The sequence below is a fragment of the Ambystoma mexicanum genome, chromosome 5p (genome assembly GCF_040938575.1).
Source record: "Ambystoma mexicanum isolate Mex_15411 chromosome 5p, UKY_AmexF1_1, whole genome shotgun sequence".
NCBI classification, from domain to species: domain Eukaryota; kingdom Metazoa; phylum Chordata; class Amphibia; order Caudata; family Ambystomatidae; genus Ambystoma; species Ambystoma mexicanum.
Window position 1 is genome coordinate 600,286,642 of NC_090930.1, and position 20,530 is coordinate 600,307,171.

A 20,530-nucleotide genomic window follows, 5' to 3' on the forward strand; every position below is an offset into this window, starting at 1 on the left:
GAACACTCACCTGCGACGGCACGTAGGCCTCATCCGAATCAACACCTGAGTACAGCTCGGGGGAGGTGCAGCCAGAGACACCCCTTGAGAGCACGACCTGCAGCACTTGTGGGTTCTCACCCACCACCACACCACGTCCCTCACTGGTGGTTGGTCGGCCCTCGGACCCCTCCTGGGTCTGCACCATCTCCACAACCCCAGCAGTATCAGGTGCGTCTTCCCCTGCAAAGACATAAAAACAAAGAAATGGAAACAGGCATTAGCACCATGGCACACAATGAGGGCTGAGAATCAAGAGAACCAGTACTTGATTGACACATGTCCCACATGACTAAAACCCTCCCATGCATGCACCCTCACTGCATATGAAGGGCAGGCAAATGGCACACACTGATGACACCAAGATGGAAGATGAACACATTTTCTGCATGCTGCCTGGCAGTGGCATCACACATTGGCCTCTGATTGCCAGGTGAAACACACATGCCATCACACAGATGGCATGAACCATTGCTATTGAGTGAAGATGGAGAGGAGGGCAGCACCTATTCATTCAGTCCAGTTCCCACATGTAATAGCTTTTCTAATTCTAACAGGTCACCTGGAGCTGCCAGTCTGAAATGGTCCAATTGCACAGGGACATGTGTGAACAAATGATATCCAGGTAACAAAGTCACTCCACTTTACCATAGCCATGTCAGACATGTGACTAGTGGCCTGCGACATGCCTAGTAAAGGTGGTGGAATGCAAACAATCTGACTGAATGAACAGTGAAAAATAAACAACAATGTTGTGGCAAGGTGACACTTCAAGGGCAACTGGCGTGCAGTTGGGCTAGATGTCTACTGTTGGCAGAAGGGATACTGCTATGGCCAAATGCAGCTGCGCAGGATGTATTGCATGAAGCACATGGCTGACCCATATGACTCAGGCACACACACTCTCACCTGGCACACAAACAGAAGCCCTCACACACACACCATGCACATGGATGACACACACATGCATGTGCACTCACCGGACAATGCCTCGTAATCAGCCAGATCTCCCACGCCTTGGATCTGTTCCTCCGTGACGTAGGTCCCAGCGACTGACTCATGTGGAGTGAGTTCCATGTCTACTACTGGAGACCCACCTCCAGTCACTAGAGTTACGGCATGACTTGAGGCCAGCTTACTCTTTGCCCTGCGCTTTAGGTCATTCCAGCGCTTATAGCAATCATTGGCTGTGCGCCTCACGATTCCAAGGGCACTTACGATGTCCGCAACGGTCTGCCAGTGTGCCTGGCATTGTGCAGGTGTGGTCTTGGATCCTGCAACAATGACCATCTCGTTGTCATGTGCGGACACATACTCGACAAGTGCATTCAGTTCGTCATCCGTGAAGCTGGGCTTCCTGGACGGGCCGGACTGTGTAGCCGTGTCTGGGGCATCAGCCTGTGCCGGACGAGCACTCTTCCTCTTCCGCTTGGAAGGTGGTGGTGATCCTGAGTGTCCTGCGCCGCTCTGGACACTAGGGGCAGGAGCCCTGGTGGACTCTGTATGAGGAGTGTCGGATTGCACACTCAGCATGGGAGTTGGTGCAGGCATTGGCTCTAGTGTGATGGTGTCAGGGGGAATGTCAGCAGCATGGACTAGGACGACACTGTCCTGGCTGGGTGTGTGAGGGCTGGGGTGGATGGAGCCGCAGCTGCCCCTGTAGCCTCTCCGCCCTGCCTACTTGGTGCAGCAGATGACCTTGCTGCCCCTGATGCACGTGGCATGGTGACATCAACGTGCACCAGCGCACGTGTCATAGGCCTGCTGACCTGGAAGTCAGCCATGGAGTCAGCCAGGTCTGGTGCCACAATGGGCTGGTCCAACAAGGGCTGAGCATGGATGGTGTCAGCCACATCAGCCTCAACGGGAGGGGGGGGGGATTATGGGTGCCCTTGACTGGTCCTCCACACATGGGGGGACAGGCTCACCCTGCAAGTAACGACCATGTCCCCTACCGAATCCACCACGGCCACCACTTGTGGCTCTTCCACCTTTGCCACCCTTACGGAATCCTCGCCTCCCAGCCATGGCACTGATGTGAATGTGCGTATGGGAGTGGCTGTAAACTATTGTCCTGGGCAATTGGGGGTCACAGGGGTTGGGTACCAGATGGTAATTGTACCCTAGTGCTCTTGCAAGGCTGATTGTAACCCCTGGGGAAAGATGACGGGTCACGCTACGCACAGGAGCCCCAAAAAACGGAGATGACGTGCACGCAACCCCTCCTAGACCACGTGTGCAGAAAGAAAAACCTGCACTACGCTGTGGCTCCCAGTAACACAAGAATGAATGTATGCGTGTCACACGCAGCCTAGAATGACATCTGAAGGGATAGGCTACACACGGGGCAAGCACAGATGTTAGATACGCGCGTGACTCACCGTCTGCCAGGTAAAAGAGCGTGAAAAAGGAGCGCGTTTGGTTGGCAACACCCCCTCCAAAAGAAGATGTGTACGATGTCTGAGGAGACAGGACAACAGTAGAAGGGAACACTGTTTGAGGGAACAGGCCCAGTTAAACCAGTAAAAGAGAAAAAAGAGAAAAAGCTGTCAGAGGTAACAGGGAATACGAACTTTAAACGCCGTGAAGTAAATCGCGTGTGAAATGACAAGAAGTACAGAATTCACCCACTCGCTCTCCACGAAAAGCACGTACAAGGAAATGGTGTTCTACCCGTACCTTTTATACAGGCCCACACGTCCAGCGTCACTTACGCGGCGTGTACGCACTAGGGCCATTTCCACCAATTACACGCTTTGTCACTTATGCGTGTAGGGCCATTTCCACCAATTACACTCTTTGTCACTTCTGCGTGTAGGGCCATTTCCACCAATCACAAGCGATGAGACTCTGACGTGCTGTCCAATTACACGCGATGACACTCTGACGTGCAGTCTTTCCACGTGTGCTCTGTCATCACGTGCTGAGTGGGAAACACCCGTGCGGGTCACGCCACAGACGCGCTTACGCGCTGAGGGCCTTTGGTCCAATAGAATCGCGTATGCGTGCTGACGAGTTTACGCGCTAAGGGCCTTTCCTCGATTTTCACGCTGACGTGCAGGATTTTCACCTGCCAAATCACTCCGTACCAAGCTGGCCACGCGTAAGCACACGGAAGACCACGCTCCTGCCCAGAAGGCCGAACTACTGACCCCAGAGCCCCGAGCACACTCCCACCTGCCATCTGCTGCTGCCTGACTGCCTGCTACCCACGTGCACTGCCATTTGCTGCCTGCACATCAGCCAGGGGTGCTGTTGCTGTGACCACCCCTACTGGAACCGAAGACTCCCGACTGGAATTCCATCGCTCCACAGCCCAGCCCCAGGACCCAGTTGCCCACCCACTCCTGCCTCTGGGGTTGTCATGTCGGGGCAAACACCATCTGTGACCACTGACAACCCCCGGCCAGAGAGGCAGAGGGGCACCAGCTTCAGTGCCACCGAAGTTGGTGTCCTGGTGGAGCAAGTCCTGGGGCAGTATGATGCCCTCTTCGGAAGTTCCCGCGCCGACAAGGAAGGACGGACTCGGATCTGGACTTACATCGTGACTGCCATCAACGCGGAGGGGGTGGCAGTCCGGGACTCACAACATGTCAGGAAGCGCTGGGAGGACTTCAGGTCCAGGACCCTGAACAAAGCCCGGCACGTCTTGAAGGCAGCGGATGCCAAGGGGCGCCGGGGCCACTTGTCGGAAGAACAGATGGGGGTCCTGGAACGCATATCCCCAGCGCTCCACGTCCAGGTCCTAGAGAAGCAGACCCGTCTGGAGTCGAGCGGTGAGTGTACATGCATCCTGATTGTGAGCAGTGCGTGTGGTGATTATTCGGTATTGTGCAGGTTGCACATCTGTTTGTATGGGGTCGAGTATGGGTGGGGGTGTACCGGGCCGTGGGGCTGACACATGCGAGGGCTGTAATGTGTGAGACATGGATGGTGCTTGTGTGTGTAGGCTTGCATGGCAAATGCAGTTGTGCGTGCACACATGTTTGGATGAATGTGTATGTAAGTAGACATGTCCGTGATGTCACGCATGTATGTTGTTTTCGGCTGCATGTATGAGCACTGTGTACATGTGCATGTGTGTGTATTTGACAAGGGTGCAACAGTGATGCAACATGGATGCATGTGACAGCCGTATGTGGAAGCCTGATTGGCAGATGTGACATGGATGCCGGTCTGAACAGTGCAACACTTGGCAGAGGTGTACACATGCATGCAAGTGTGGTGGTGTGTGTACATGTGTGGTGCACTTCCTGTGTTGCATGTGACGTCTGGCTCCCCTTTGGCTGCTGATGCTGTTGTATGTGTAGGGATGGTGCTGGCAGTTGCGATATGGCTGTGGTATGGCTCATGTGTGCGAGTTGCAATGACATCTGTGTTGGGGATTGTGATGACATGTCTGAGGTTTGCCAATGCCACTCATGTGCAACTGTCGTGTGTATGTGTCCATTGTACAGTGCCCTGATGCCTGTGTTTTGTTTCTCCCTGTCTGCAGCGTCAACTGATGAAGAGGGCGGAGAAGGTGCTGTGGAGCACAGCGGCGGGGATCCGACCGCCAGCCGGAGACGCAAGGCCCGGCTCCCCTCCCGTGTTGTCATCTCGTCGGGGAGTGAGGAGTCCGGTGCCGCGTCCCAGGCCGCAGCTGCCGGGGGGAGGTCCAAGAGGCGGAGGTTGCAGTTGGACTCCTCGGCAGCAGAAGGGGCAGCTGGGACCCCACAGGGCCCAACAGGGGAAGATGGCACGGAGTCATCCAGGTTGGTGGGGGGTTTGGTGGAGGAGGAGGCCGTGCAAGCACCAGAGACGGGGTCTGGAGGTGGGGATCCCACTGGTGCTAGTGGTGCAGTGCAGGACCAAGGACAGGAGGCAGCACAGGCCGCCGTGGAGGTGCCTGTGTGCAATCCTGTCCCCGATCCTGTCCCTGCATCATCTTACACCAGCAGGGATGCCTACGTCCAGACCCGTTTTCAGGCAGGGGATGAGCTGACGTCAACTGGCCTTCCTCTGCCTGCGGACGTGCCCATCCAGGTCCGGGTTGAGCCTGTCCTGGCTGGTGTGGCGTTGCGTCAACGGGCCATGCGAGGTGACCTGCAGTCTTTTCATGGAGAGACTGCACGTCATCTCGAATGGCTCGTTGACCACGTCAGCCTGCTGGGACAGGTCACCCAGGCCGGATTCCTCCGTCTGATGGGGCTTGCTCCGACCCCCTCCTCAACTGGACCCCCTACGCGCCAGTCATCCTCTGTGCCATCTTCCCACCCTTCAGTCACCTCGGTGCCCTGTGGAGCTGCCTCTGACGGTGCGGCCAGGCTGGTGGAGGAGGCATCTCTGCCACAGTCGGGAGTCGGAGGTCCAGCAGGGGTGGCCACATCAACAACTGCACCCCAGCCAGCGGAGGATGTGCAGGCAGCAGGAGGCAGTGCACGGGCAGAGGCAGAGCAGCAGCAGCAACATGGTGGGAGACATGAAGGCTCGGGGCTTTCGACATCGGAGGGGCAGGCATCGGCCGGAGGGCAGGGGGACCCAGGAAAGAGAGTGTCTTCCGTGTGGCAGCGGTTGGGCCACGCCATAGGTGCGGAGCAGCGGCGGGTGGAAGAGGTGCGGCTCACAATGGTCAGGGCGGAGAACTCCATGCGGAGGGCCCTGAGGCGGGCCGAGTGCCTCGAGAGCAAACCGCAGGGAGTTGGAGGAGGACACGGCATCGTCCGTGCGGACCCTCGGGGCCATGGAACTGGACCGCCTCCGGGACATCGAACAGGAGTTCGATGATGCCCTGGCGCGGGACACCATGGAGTGAGCCGCTGGACTTGCCCGCCGCCTTTGTATATAGTTCTTTAGTTTTAGGTTTCCTTTGTTTCTTATTATGATTTGGAGTCGACAGACACTGCTCCACTTTTTGTATATAGTTGATTTTTAGTTAGGTTTTTTAGTAGGTTTCCTTTGTTCAGTTGGGCTCATGGACCCTTGGTAGTTTTTTACATAGTTCTTTATTGCATAGAGATTTTTTTACATTTGAATTTCGACGACATTTTTTTGGATTCTCATTTGCAGTTTTTTTTTTTTATACGGACATGCAGCTTATTTTTTCTCATTCCCATTGTAGTTTGTTTCCTTTCTTTAGCATTCTTTATTTTTTTCAATACAATTTTGTTTTCATACTTCACTGTGTGGTATCATCTCATTGGTTTCATGCATGTCATGTTGGGTGTTTTCCCATTCAATTGCAACCATTGTGTGTGACGGACATGGGTTCATTAGCTTCATGTACATTGGGGGTGTAACATGTAATTTCCATTTCCATGTGGGTGAATGGGTTACTTGGTAGGGCTTTTTGGCTGTGGAGGCTGACCATTACGCACATGATTGGGGATTGTGAGGACCTGGTGGAGGGTGCCCCTGGTGGCTGGGGGGTGGGGGTGGTGGGAGACATGGGTGGGGGCCTGGTGGAGGGTGCCCCTGTACTGCTGGGGGGTGGGGGTGGTGGGAGACATGAGTGGGGGCCTGGTGGAGGGTGCCCCTGCACTGATGGGGGGTGGGGGAGGTGGGAGACATGAGTGGGGGCCTGGTGGAGGGTGCCCCTGGTGGCTGGGGGGTGGGGGGGTGGGAGACATGGGTGGGGGCCTGGTGGAGGCTGCCCCTGGTGGCTGGGGGGTGGGGGTGGTGGGAAACATGGGTGGGGGCCTGGTGGAGGCTGCCCATGGTGGCAGGGTGGTGGGGGTGGTGGGAGACATGAGTGGGGGCCTGGTGGAGGGTGCCCCTGCACTGCTGGGGGGTGGGGGTGGTGGGAGACATGGGTGGGGGCCTGGTGGAGGCTGCCCCTGCACTGCTGGGGGGTGGGGGTGGTGGGAAACATGAGTGGGGGCCTGGTGGAGGGTGCCCCTGCACTGCTGGGGGGTGGGGGTGGTGGGAGACATGTGTGGGGGCCTGGTGGGGGCTGCCCATGGTGGCAGGGGGGTGGGGGTGGTGGGAGACATGAGTGGGGGCCTGGTGGAGGGTGCCCCTGGTGGCTGGGGGGTGGGGGTGGTGGGAGACATGAGTGGGGGCCTGGTGGGGGCTGCCCATGGTGGCAGGGGGGTGGGGGTGGGGGTAGACATGAGTGGGGGCCTGGTGGAGGGTGCCCCTGCACTGCTGGGGGGTGGGGGTGGTGGGAGACATGAGTGGGGGCCTGGTGGAGGGTGCCCCTGGTGGCTGGGGGGTGGGGGTGATGGGAGACATGGGTGGGGGCCTGGTGGAGGCTGCCCCTGCACTGCGGGGGGGTGGGGGTGGTGGGAGACATGAGTGGGGGCCTGGTGGAGGGTGCCCCTGCACTGCTGGGGGGTGGGGGTGGTGGGAGACATGAGTGGGGGCCTGGTGGAGGGTGCCCCTGGTGGCTGGGGGGTGGGGGGCGTGGGAGACATGGGTGGGGGCCTGGTGGAGGCTGCCCCTGGTGGCTGGGGGGTGGGGGTGGTGGGAGACATGGGTGGGGGCGTGGTGGAGGCTGCCCATGGTGGCAGGGGGGTGGGGGTGGTGGGAGACATGAGTGGGGGCCTGGTGGAGGGTGCGCCCTGCACTGCTGGGGGGTGGGGGTGGTGGGAGACATGGGTGGGGGCCTGGTGGAGGCTGCCCCTGCACTGCTGGGGGGTGGGGGTGGTGGGAGACATGAGTGGGGGCCTGGTGGAGGGTGCCCCTGCACTGCTGGGGGGTGGGGGTGGTGGGAGACATGAGTGGGGGCCTGGTGGGGGCTGCCCATGGTGGCAGGGGGGTTGGGGTGGTGGGAGACATGAGTGGGGGCCTGGTGGGGGCTGCCCATGGTGGCAGGGGGGTGCGGGTGGGGGTAGACATGAGTGGGAGCCTGGTGGAGGGTGCCCCTGCACTGCTGGGGGGTGGGGGTGGTGGGAGACATGAGTGGGGGCCTGGTGGGGGCTGCCCATGGTGGCAGGGGGGTGGGGGTGGTGGGAGACATGAGTGGGGGCCAGGCGGAGGGTGCCCCTGGTGGCTGCGGGGTTGGGGTGGTGGGAGACATGGGTGGGGGCCTGGTGGAGGGTGCCCCTGCACTGCTGGGGGGGGGTGGTGGGAGACATGAGTGGGGGCCTGGTGGAGGGTGCCCCTGCACTGCTGGGGGGTGGGGGTGGTGGGAGACATGAGTGGGGGCCTGGTGGAGGGTGCCCCTGCACTGCTGGGGGGTGGGGGTGGTGGGAGACATGAGTGGGGGCCTGGTGGAGGGTGCCCCTGGATGCTGGGGGGTGGGGGTGCAGGGGGATATGAGTGGGGGCCTGGTTGAGGGTGCCCCTGCACTGCTGGGGGGTGGGGGTGGTGGGAGACATGAGTGGGGGCCTGGTGGAAGGTGCCCCTGCACTGCTGGGGGTGGGGGTGGTGGGAGACATGAGTGGGGGCCTGGTGGAGGGTGACCCTGCACTGCTGGGGGGTGGGGGTGGTGGGAGACATGAGTGGGGGCCTGGTGGAGGGTGCCCCTGCACTGCTGGGGGATGGGGGCGGTGGGAGACATGAGTGGGGGCCTGGTGGAGGCTGCCCCTGCACTGCTGGGGGTGGGGGTGGTGGGAGACATGAGTGGGGGCCTGGTGGAGGGTGCCCCTGCACTGCTGGGGGGTGGGGGTGGTGGGAGACATGAGTGGGGGCCTGGTGGAGGGTGCACCTGCACTGCTGGGGGTGGGGGTGGTGGGAGACATGCATTGCTGATCAGTAGTGCAAGGTGACATGTGGGTTGGCTGGGGGGCTTGGCCATGGTGGATGGGCTGCCTGCGGGACATGAGCAGGGGTGCAGGGTAGTCCCCCGTGGTGTGGGCTGCCTGCAGGGGCCGTGGAGGTTGTGGAACGTACACCTGGGAGGACCCACACGGCCAATTCATGTGTGGTACTCCCCAGAACCCCTGAAATACACATACCCTGCTGAAATCGCGTGTGGAACTTCCCGCGCACCCCTGAAATACACATACCCTGCTCGCACTGGGCCATTCGCGTGTGGAACTTCCTGCGCACCCCTGCAATACACGTACCCTGATGAAATCGCGTGTGGAACTTCCCGCGCACCCCTGAAATACACATACCCTGCTGAAATCGCGTGTGGAAATTCCCGCGCACCCCTGAAATACACGTACCCTGCTCGCACTGGGCCAATCGCGTGTGGAACTTCCCGCGCACCCCTGAAATACACATACTCTGCTGAAATCGCGTGTGGGAATTCCCGCGCACCCCTGAAATACACGTACCCTGCTCGCACTGGGCCAATCGCGTGTGGAACTTCCCGCGCACCCCTGAAATACACGTACCCTGATTAAATCGCGTGTGGAACTTCCCGCGCACCCCTGAAATACACATACCCTGCTGTAATCGCGTGTGGAACTTCCCGCGCACCCCTGAAATACACGTACCCTGCTTGCACGGGGCCAATCGCGTGTGGAACTTCCCGCGCACCCCTGAAATACACGTACCCTGCTTGCACGGGGCCATTCGCGTGTGGAACTTCCCGCGCACCCCTGAAATACACATACTCTGCTCGCACTGGGCCAATCGCGTGTGGAACTTCCCGCGCACCCCTGAAATACACGCACCCTGATGAAATCGCTTGTGGAACTTCCCGCGCACCCCTGAAATACACATACCCTGCTGAAATCGCGTGTGGAACTTCCCGCGCACCCCTGAAATACACGTACCCTGCTTGCACGGGGCCAATCGCGTGTGGAACTTCCCACGCACCCCTGAAATACACATACCCTGCTTGCACGGGGCCATTCGCGTGTGGAACTTCCCGCGCACCCCTGAAATACACGTACCCTGCTCGCACTGGGCCGATCGCATGTGGAACTTCCTGCGCACCCCTGAAATACACGTACCCTGATGAAATTGCGTGTGGAATTTCCCGCGCACCCCTGAAATACACATACCCTGCTGAAATCGCGTGTGGAACTTCCCGCGCACCCCTGAAATACACGTACCCTGCTTGCACGGGGCCAATCGAGTGTGGAACTTCCCGCGCACCCCTGAAATACACATACCCTGCTTGCACGGGGCCATTCGCGTGTGGAACTTCCCGCGCACCCCTGAAATACACATACCCTGCTGAAATTGCGTGTGGAACTTCCCGCGCACACGTGAAATCCACGTACACGGCCAAATCGCGTGTGGAACTTCCCGCGCACCCCTGAAATACACGTACCCTGCTTGCACGGGGCCAATCGAGTGTGGAACTTCCCGCGCACCCCTGAAATACACATACCCTGCTTGCACGGGGCCATTCGCGTGTGGAACTTCCCGCGCACCCCTGAAATACACATACCCTGCTGAAATTGCGTGTGGAACTTCCCGCGCACACGTGAAATCCACGTACACGGCCAAATCGCGTGTGGAACTTCCCGCGCACCCCTGAAATACACATACCCTGCTGAAATCGCATGTGGAACTTCCCGCGCACCCCTGAAATACACGTACCCTGCTTGCACGGGGCCAATCGCATGTGGAACTTCCCGCGCACCCCTGAAATACACGTACCCTGATGAAATCGCGTGTGGAACTTCCCGCGCACCCATGAAATACACATACCCTGCTGAAATTGCGTGTGGAACTTCCCGCGCACACGTGAAATCCACGTACACGGCCAAATCGCGTGTGGAACTTCCCGCGCACCCCTGAAATCCACGTACCCGGCCAAATCGCGTGTGAGACTTCCCGCGCACCCCGGTATACACGCACACGTATTTTTTGTCAGCGGGTGTCCGTGTTTGTGGGTACCCCTTTTCACGTCATTTGTCCTGGAGGGCCACAGTATGTGACATTCATCATGGCAGTAAATAGGTGCTATTTTTTGCCGCACCTTTTGGCGCACATTTCTTACAGCCGCAGAGACGCTACCGCCTGCTTTCTTGTGGCGGTCGTGTTTGTGCCTGTGCGCTGGTTTGAGCGTGCGCTTTTTTGCCCTATTCTATTCCATGAATACGTGTTGTAGGCGAGCGTGTGGGCGTTCCCCGCACTTGTGCCCTGTACTTCCCCCGTGACGCCCACGTTTTGGCAAGTTGTTCCCCATTCCGAGTGTTACGCCCGTGTTCCGCCTACTTTTGTTGCGTGCCCCGCGCTATGTGCGATTTTCGCTGTGGCCTGTGCGATTTTCGCTGTGACCTGGCGCACGCAGTTAGATGGCCTGTGTGCCAACGTGCGCCGCGCACTTTTTTATCGCACATCCGCTGGCTTTCTTGCGCACGGCCTTCCATGAATCGATGTGCGCTGCTTTTCGTGCGAATTTCGCACTTGCACTGCGATTTTCGCTATTCCACTGCGATTCGCACGTTTTTGCCCACTTGCGCCGCGCTAATTATTCCATGAATCGGCCTCTTAGGGTAAATTATTAAACTGGAGTGCAGATAGAGCAGTGGTAGGAAGAAGGGTAGTTAGAGGTAGTGCATGTCGAAGGTCCATACAGAATGTGTGATTTAGGGATTGATTTGTTTAAGTAATTCAATGTGATGAGTTCATTGACTTGGAGTGGGCTTATTAGAAGTGCCATTACCATTCTTGGAGGTGTGTGACGCACCCTTCAATCAGTATCCATCTCTTGAAGTGAGTTGACAAGGCGTGTTCAATGGGTGATACCGGGGAGTTGAGAGATGTCCCAAAGACAGCTGTTGGGGAGGCATGCTCAACTGATCTTTCTGGGAGGGAGTATCAGAGATTCAGAGATGCCTGTAATATAGACGTCAGTGTCAACCCCTTGGAATGAGTGGAGGCGACAGTTGCCATCTGTTAGGGAGAATTCTCTTCTGAGGCTAATTTTCCTTACCTATAGAGTCCCCCAGCAGCTTTGCTTTATTTGAGGGGTTTATTTTTTTTCTCCTGCTAAGAGTGACACTCTTTTTCCCACTCTTAGACAAATTGCTGATGTGTGTTTTAGGCTATTTCTGTGCTTATGGTCTATGGGGTTTTTCTCACCCTCATAGGTATCATCTTTGTACATGTGTGTTACACAGGACACTCAGTGCAGTAACACAGGGGTGTCACAGTGACTAGTTTACTAGTCTAGTCAATAATTATGAATAAAACCACTACAACCCATCTTACTATGGAAGTACTGGAAAGGGTTAATAGTTTTTCCCTAGTGTTCATTTTTGAGAGGGTACTATCCAGTCCCTCCCTCCAAAGTTTCTGGCTGGTGGCAGTGGTTACTACCGTAAATTTGTGACTGTGAATATTTCCCTATGGGATTTTCCCATTGTTCGAGGCTACCACTTTTACGGCAGCCTCTACCAAAGCACCAGTTTATTTTATTATTAACTTTACTCCATTAGGTTTTTGTTACCACATCTTTATTTCTTTCTCGTGTCTTTCTCTGAAATCCTAACCCGGGTCGAGGATTCTTTGTTCGTCCTTTTGGTGGGCTTTTGCACAGAAGCCCTCCTCTCTGTGCCACTGAGTCTGGGGTAGACAGGATGTGTGGGAGGGGGAATAGGCACCCTGGACAGGATTACCTAGGCAACGACTCAAGAAGATCTCCACCTGCAAGAGTCTTCTTCCCTTGAGCTTGTGGGGCCAACCAGTTGTTAGGCAGAAACCTGTGCAGTTCCCTCTGGGACCACTGCAAAAGATTTAGGATTACGGATGTTTGGCAGTAAACCCACTTGGTAGCAGTCTGTACCACACAGATTCACTTGGTAGCTGTGGCTGAGCAGTCAGACTTCCCTCAAGAAGAGTTAGGCAGTATACAGAGTATTCACAATAGGTCAAGAGAACACAGTAGAACAAGTAAACACTGACCAGGGCTTGATGTAAAATAGATATAATTATTTATTTAAAACCACATCTAGAAAAACACACAGGCACTAATAGTAAGCAATTCAAAAACATGGTCACTAAAAGATATACACTCCCTTAAAAGAATATTAGACAAGTCTTAAGTAAAGTGCCACTTATTTTCAGACAGCGGTGAGCGCTTAACATAGATTGGACTCTAATAGTTCGTTTTAAAAAGGGAGAGAAGGGCAGAGAACAAGTTGAAACAGATCCCAACTCTTTTACCAGAACATAACAAGAGAGGAAGGCAAAGTAAAACCGTGAAGTTAGAGTTCAAGAGGCCGGATCAACCTTCAGAGAATCCAAACGAAATGTGTCCAAGGTCACACGGTTGCAGTGCACGAAAGTCTTGTAAAAGTTCAAAAAGGAGTTGGACCAAAGAAAGGAACCAGTTAGAGGGTCCAGGCGGCCAGCCCAGTCCAGAAGGTTAAGGGGTTATTATTACCTTGTAGCAATCTTTAGAAAGGGAGGCCTGGCGGACACGGTACCTTAAAGTGGTGAGAACGCTCAAGTGGGGGCAGTTGTTCCTGGCAGCTGATGCAAGTTGGTGCTTCGTCCGGGGGAAGAGAGGATCTCGTGGTGGAGGAAGACAGGAATCCGTTGCACTGCCAGGGAAGAAACCATCTGCAGCGTTTCTCAGGTACAAGGAGCGGTACGGTGATTCGCGGTTCAGTGGTAAGTGGTTATCCGGCTGCCGGGGTGCTTGGCATGGGTAGTTCGACCACAAACCGGGCTGGGGTGCGAAGACAGAAAGGTAAACTGGTTGTGCCCACCAGTCAGGGGAAGAAGCCTCTCCAGCCGGGAGATCTTCTCTGTCGTCGGGAAGTGGTGAGTCGGTTCCGCAGGGCTCCACCGGTGGTGTCATCGTGGTAGGTCGGCTCAGCTTCTCCCTCATCGGATTCTCAGGTCCTGTGGCGACTTCTGAAGTTCCAGTCCCCAAAGCCCTGCTTTTATGCAGAAAATCCCCATTCACTCAGCCTAGCTGTCAATCAAACATGCTAAGTGGTGAGCCGGCCGGCTCACCACTTGGGCTAATCACACAAGAGTGCGACTTGAGTTACCAAGGTAACTCAGACCAGGGTGCCTAAACCCCCTCCCACACCCCCTGTGGTACCCAGACAGAGTGGCACCACTTTTGGAGGCTTCTGTGGAGAAGCCCGCCAAAAAGTGGAACAAAGGGCTCGACTTGGGTTGGAGTCACAGAAGAGAACACAAACGCCATTTTAGAATCGAGTCTTGGCAAAAAATACCAACCGGAGAATTAATATTAATTAAATAAACCGGCGGTATGTTCGAGGCTATGAGAATTAAATAATTAAAGTTGGTAGCCTCGAACAATGGGAAAATCCCATAGGAAAATATTTGCGGTCGAATATAAAAAGTAGTATCCACTGCCACCAGCCAAAACTCGATCGGGGAGGACGGAGACGTGCCCCCTCGACTAACAGACCCTGGGGCAATCGAATTGCCCTGACCAGTACGTCCACAATATAATGGTTTGTACTGGTTTCTGTTAATAATTTGGGACTAGTAAAGCCAATTGTGACTTTACATGCCCTGGGAGACAGTAGTCAGTCCCAGGGTATGGAGTCTAGGGTGGGGTGTCACTATGACACCCCTGTGTTACTGCACAGAGGGTGCTGTGTAACACACATAGGAAAAATACATGAGACCCTATGGAGTAAAGGACCCCATAGCCCATAAAACACATTACCAGTCAAAGGAATATCATAAATCATGTCCAAGAGTGGGAGTAAAAGAGTCTCACTCTTGACAGGAGGAAAAAGACAAACTCCAGAAATCCAGCAAAGCTGTTCGGGGACTCACTAGGTTAGGAAATTCAGCCTAAAGAGAGAATCCTCCCTAACACCAGTTCACCAATCACCTTCCAGGACCTGCCTTGGTCGATTCGCCAGTGCCCCACACTAGAAGACAGGATAGCCAGGCAGACGTCCGCCACAACCGCGATTTAAAGGAACATACCTTTTATTTTGTTTTGGCAGCACTGCAGCTGGCTTCATCCCTGGACAGTGCAGTGACTCGAACCTTCCTCCATGACGAGAGCCTCTCTTCCTCTGCTGGATCTCCCGAACTGCAGGAACTGGCAGGAACTACCGCCACTTTAAAGGTATATTGTTCTACCAGGCCTCCCGTTTCGTTGGGTACTGCTAAAGGTGTTTCAAATCCTTTACTTAACTTCTGGGTTGACCCACCTATCATCTAACATTGTCTTTTACCTTCTGCAGCTGCCTTTTCAAATCGTTAAACAAAGAATTGACTGCAGCTACTAGAACCGTTTGCTCCTGGGCACTTTGCCTTGTACCACTGACTCTGGCACAGGCCAATTGACTCTGGCTAAATCTGTTCAAACTACCTTCTCTAGATTGCTTTTCATCAGGAAATGTGTTGGTGCACCTAAAACTATTATAACCACCTTTCCTTCCCTTTTTAAATATTGTGAAGTGCCATTTTGCTCGGTTTTCACCAAGTATTTCATGTGCTTAAAGTACTGCCTTGCCTAACTTGTTCACAATAAACTTGGGAAGTGTTGCTGGGGTGTTTTAGAGTCTGAATCTGTATAACTTGTCCTTTCCCTCCGTTTTGAGAAATTGTTCGAGTGCCATTTCTGGTGGGTTTACACTGTGCCATTTTGCTCAATTTTCACTCTAGCTCAAACTTGTCTACAATTTAAACAGAGAGTTGTGTATACTTTTCTTGACTGTTTTAACTTGCTTTAAGGATAGTGATTTGTGTGTTGAATTTAAGAGTGTATAAATAAATACATATTCTTTTTGATACAAAGCTTTGGTCAGTGTTTCCTTGTTCCATAGTACTATTGTCCTATTGTGTAAATCCTGAATACTGCTCATCTCCCTTTTGAGGTAAGTCTGACTGTTCAGCCACATCTACCAACTATATCTGTGTGGTACAGACTGGTACCAAAGGGGATTTATTGCATATATATGTAGGCCTAATCTTCTGTAGTGCTCCCTAAGGGAACTGCATAGGATTCTGCCTAACACCATCTGATGACACTTAAGAGGAGGAATGGGAGGAGCAGGGAAACTCTGATGTCAGCTTGTGGAGAAGGCACACTCACCTGATTGTTCTGGGAGTGAGCTGTAGAGTTTCAGGAACGTAAGTAACAGACCAATACCCATCTCTTGAAATGAGTGGAAGAGACACCTGTCACTTGGTGAGACCTGGGAGGTAGAATAGAGGAGCTGGGTATTCATCAGGAAGCTTCTTGTGCAGCCAGACTCATCTGATTGTGCTTTGAGGTAGCAGCAGATATTTGGATAGTTTTGGGAAAAACAGTCAGAATCTTGCTATCTAAGTGATTTGATGAGGTATGTTCCATCATGTAAAAACAGTTTCGAAGAGTGGCAGCATCCAGGAATACCTGAGGGAAGATTGTGGGAAAATCTGCAGAATAGGTACAGGGAAGTAGGTGACAAACCATGCAGAGCAGTCTGGTGAAATGACTGATTGATAGTCCCTGTGGAGTCCTGCAAGGATTCAGCCTGTCCCCCAGGGTCTGAAATCTTTACATGGAACAGCTCAGAACCCTGCTCGTGCCACACAACATCTGCATCCATCAATACACAGATGACAAACAGATATACCTCAAGATATCCTCCATGGAAGACATCCACAGGCTCAAGACCTGCCTTACACTGATCCAGTATTAGACGTCCAGTGCTTACTGTGAGAAACTTGAAACTATCTCACTGACTCGTCCCCGGGGACCTGTCATCCAGGTGGCCAGGACAAAGATATCGCTATTGGATCCAGTTTCTGATGGTGGACTAGCGAGTGAGGATCACCTGGATGAGGGGTCCTCGGGGAGTGCAAGTGGGACACAGACGGGTGAGACACAGAAGCCCCTTCATTATAACACCTTTTCCCCATCCTACCCTGTAGGATATTCAGAAGTTCTCCCCCCCTTCCGACACCATGAAAGACAATGGACTAACATCAGAGCCGTTTACCTGACATGTCCCAACACAAGGGCCAGGCAGAGTCAGGCAATTGATAATTTCACACACCTAACACCCCTTTCTCTTCCACACATGGATAACAGGTGGAGCACGAGAGCACACTTTGAGCAGGCAAAAGGTACGAGGAGGCGGCTGTTCCAGGATGGCAAGTCAAGAGTAGGAGAAAGGTGGCAAAAGCTGAAAGGATGACAAGGGGGGACATGCCCTTGCCCTTTTCCACTCAGACCTGCAAAGCCTCTGTGAAAGGAATTATAAGACCAGGATACATAGCTAGTATGTGGTGTAACAGATGTCAATGGTGCATGGGGCTTTCCCACACTGATAACAAAGGAGGAGAAAAGAGGGTGGTACCACCCTTGTCTCCAGAGACAAGAAACACCAAGGAGTTCAGGACAGTTGATGAGTCGGAGGGAAAACCAATAGTAGACTAAGCAGTGTTGAGCAAAGGTTGCAAATGGCAACATGATATGAACTGAAAGAACTTATGAACCAAGAACTTGTGCATTACTGAACTTTTAAAGCCCAGGGAAAGACCAGCTGCAGAGTGGTCCGGTGCCATGTGTGCGCTTATTTGAAAGACTCTGGTTGGCCCACTTTCGTTAAAACTACAGATTCCAGGAGGCCCTAGAAAGAGTCTGACGTAAAAGGTCAAAATGGTCATACAAGGGTTGAGTAAAATTCCTTGTACCATTTAAAGTCTTTGACACGCTGAGGGATGCCTGCAAATTAGGGTGATCAGTAACAACCCCGAGAACATTGTATGAATAGAAGTATGTGAAACGTGACTTCGGGCTGAGGCCCGGACTTGTGTAAGAAAATAAACTAAGGGGTCTGGTGAACTGTGGCAAGCGTGAATCTGATGGATGGATGCCGAAAGAAAGCTAGGGGAAGGGAACCACGCTTTTCTGATGCGATGATAATGAAGTGTGTTAGAATGACAAGCATGAACCCGACTGAGGGATGTCTACAGTGAATTGATGGTCTGAGCCTGACCGAGGGGGGATTATCTAAACCAAGAGTAAAGCAAATGCAAGTGAATCCAGCATTGGTGATAAAGCAAAGTGAATTGTGTAGCTAGCAAATGTGACCCCGGCTGAGGGATGCTGGCAAGGTGGGGTGAAGAAAAATAACCCTGTGACATTGTGTTGACAAGAATGAACCCAGCTGAGGGATGTTCACCATCAAAGGTTGAATAAAAATAAATTAATACTACAGGTGAACATTTTTGAAGTGAAAGGCCGTAGTGAACCAGGCAGAGGGAGGCTACCATTCAATAGGATAGGGGCCCAGTTGAGGGGGATCTCGGCCTGAAGAGTTATAATCCAACATAAAAGATTATGGAAAGGAATGTTTGGTTTTGTTATTTTTGACACATCACACCCTCGGAGACAATAGACTTTGGGCCTCATTACACAGAATGCGGTAAGGGTTTACCGGTACCGGTAAGGGCACCGGTACCGGTAAACCCTTACCACCTTACTACGAGGTCTCTTTGCGGGACCCGACCTCAAAGGCTGTTTTTACCAGCCGTTAAGGAACGGGCATGCAAAGGGACCTTGGTGCTAATTATGGTACCGCAATTTGTGGTACCGTAATTAGCTCCTTACCCATTCTTTACTGTTGCCACCACAAGTTCCTTACATTACCTGAGGATCAATCCTTCCAAAACTTAATTCCTACTGTTGACCAAAACACTGAACACCCTGTCATCCAGACCTGGTGCTCTGCTTTGACCTCAAGGGATTCACTCCCCAAGTTCCTTGGATTTTACATCGACAGTTAACTCACATTCAAACAGCACATAGCAAGGAAGACACAAATGGCTTAGTACCAACTTTCTCTCCTGCAGAAAATGAAGCCCTTGATCCCACAACTCAACTACAGATCCGTTGTCCTAGCCTTTGTCATTTCCAACCTGGATGGTGGCAATGCCCTTTAGGAAGGCTTTCTGGTGAATACCCTGACACCTGTGAGAAACCTAAAGGAGTCTGACCCGAGGATCTATCATCCAGGTGGCCAGGACACAGCCATAGCTATTGGATCCAGTTCCTGGGGGTGGACCAGTGCGGGAAGGATCAACTGGATGGGGAGTGGTTGTGGGACACCGAAGGGTGAGACACGGTATCCCCTTTCCTGTAACACCTTTTTCCGCATACTGTGAGGTAGGATACCGCGAAGCTCAACACCCCCCTTTTCCGACACAAACACATTCTCACAGACAGTTAATTGTGAGCAACAATGGAATTACACCAGAGCCATATATACCAGACATGTCCCAACACCTTATTCAGACAAGGTCAGGCAATCACTAATCATTACACACACCTGACTCCCATCACACTTCCCCATGCAGATAAAAGGCGCAGCACGAAAGCACAATCTGAGCAAGGAAAAGTAAACCAGGAAGCAGCAGTTCCAAGGTGGCAATTTACCATGGGGAGAAAGGCAGTGAGACCGGAGATTGTTGCAAGGAGGGATGTACCCTCCGTGGTACTGTCCTTGGCTCCTCTTAGAAAGCCACCCCAGTAAAAGCATCACAGACTGTGAGTCGGAGAGACTTATGCAAAATTACCCTATGTTTGAACCAAGAGACTAATGCAAAATCACCCTATGTTTGCAAGCGGAAACATGTTATGAATAATTCTACAAATAACTATGTTTTAAGCACATGTGTTAAGAGGCGCAACCACTTGGAAGCTTAAGGAGTGAGTTAACTGTTGAAAGCTAAATCAGATACCAAATACAGGGTGGTCGGGCTCCCTGCAGGGTGGGGGGTGCTCATTTGAAGGTCTCTGTTGGGTATCGAGCTAAATGAGAAATACGTTGTCAGAAAGAAACTTTGAATCAAAGTGGTCCTGCGACGGGTCCAATTAAAACATGTGCACAATCGAAAGTCTTTGATAAGGAAAAGTGAACTTACAATTGGTCTAAGCCCAGCTGGTGGAAACTAGTTGAACGAAAAGAGGGATCTGAACCCGGCTGAAGGGAATGCAGGGTGAACCATGAGTCACCCGAGAAGGAATAGTTTTGGAATTACAAGAAAAGGGGCTGGCTGAGGGGGTCCAGGGAGAAACCCCCAAAATCGTTTAGTTAAAAGAAGACATTCACTTTCTATGTTTTTGTTTTGCACATCAGACCCTCAGAAATAAGAGACTTTTATGGAAAAGAGACTTGAATACAGAAGGTCCTGATATTGGAACTGCCATTATATCCTCGTACCGGAGACACCAGAGTGCGGCCTCATTCTAAGTGTGCTGGTAAGCTTAGCGGCACTGTTGTTTCCGGACCAGCACACTAAAACTCTGTGGGCTGGTGCCCTCCCGCCCCAGAAGGTCAGCAACAGTGCCAGTGCTCCCATGTCCCCATTCCCATGTAGGAATGGGGACTAAGGATACAGGCGCCTAACTTCTCGACCGCTAGACATGGAATAGCCTGGTGGCACCGGAAAGTCAGGTGCCAGTAATTTTTTACGGTCTGGTGGCAACCCGCCAGTAGCACCATTAGGGTTACCAATGGACCTGCAATGAGGATCATCATCTTGGTTTTCTCAACATAAAAAAAAATGCATTTTGCTATTGAAACTCTCTCATTGTTTTTTTAAGTACTTTACAATCCTTTTGTGTATTTTGCAAAGAATGACTATGGCCCTCATTCCGAGTATGGTGGTAGCCATGGAGCAATTAGCTCCATGTCTGCTTCCCATACCGGTACAATCTCCG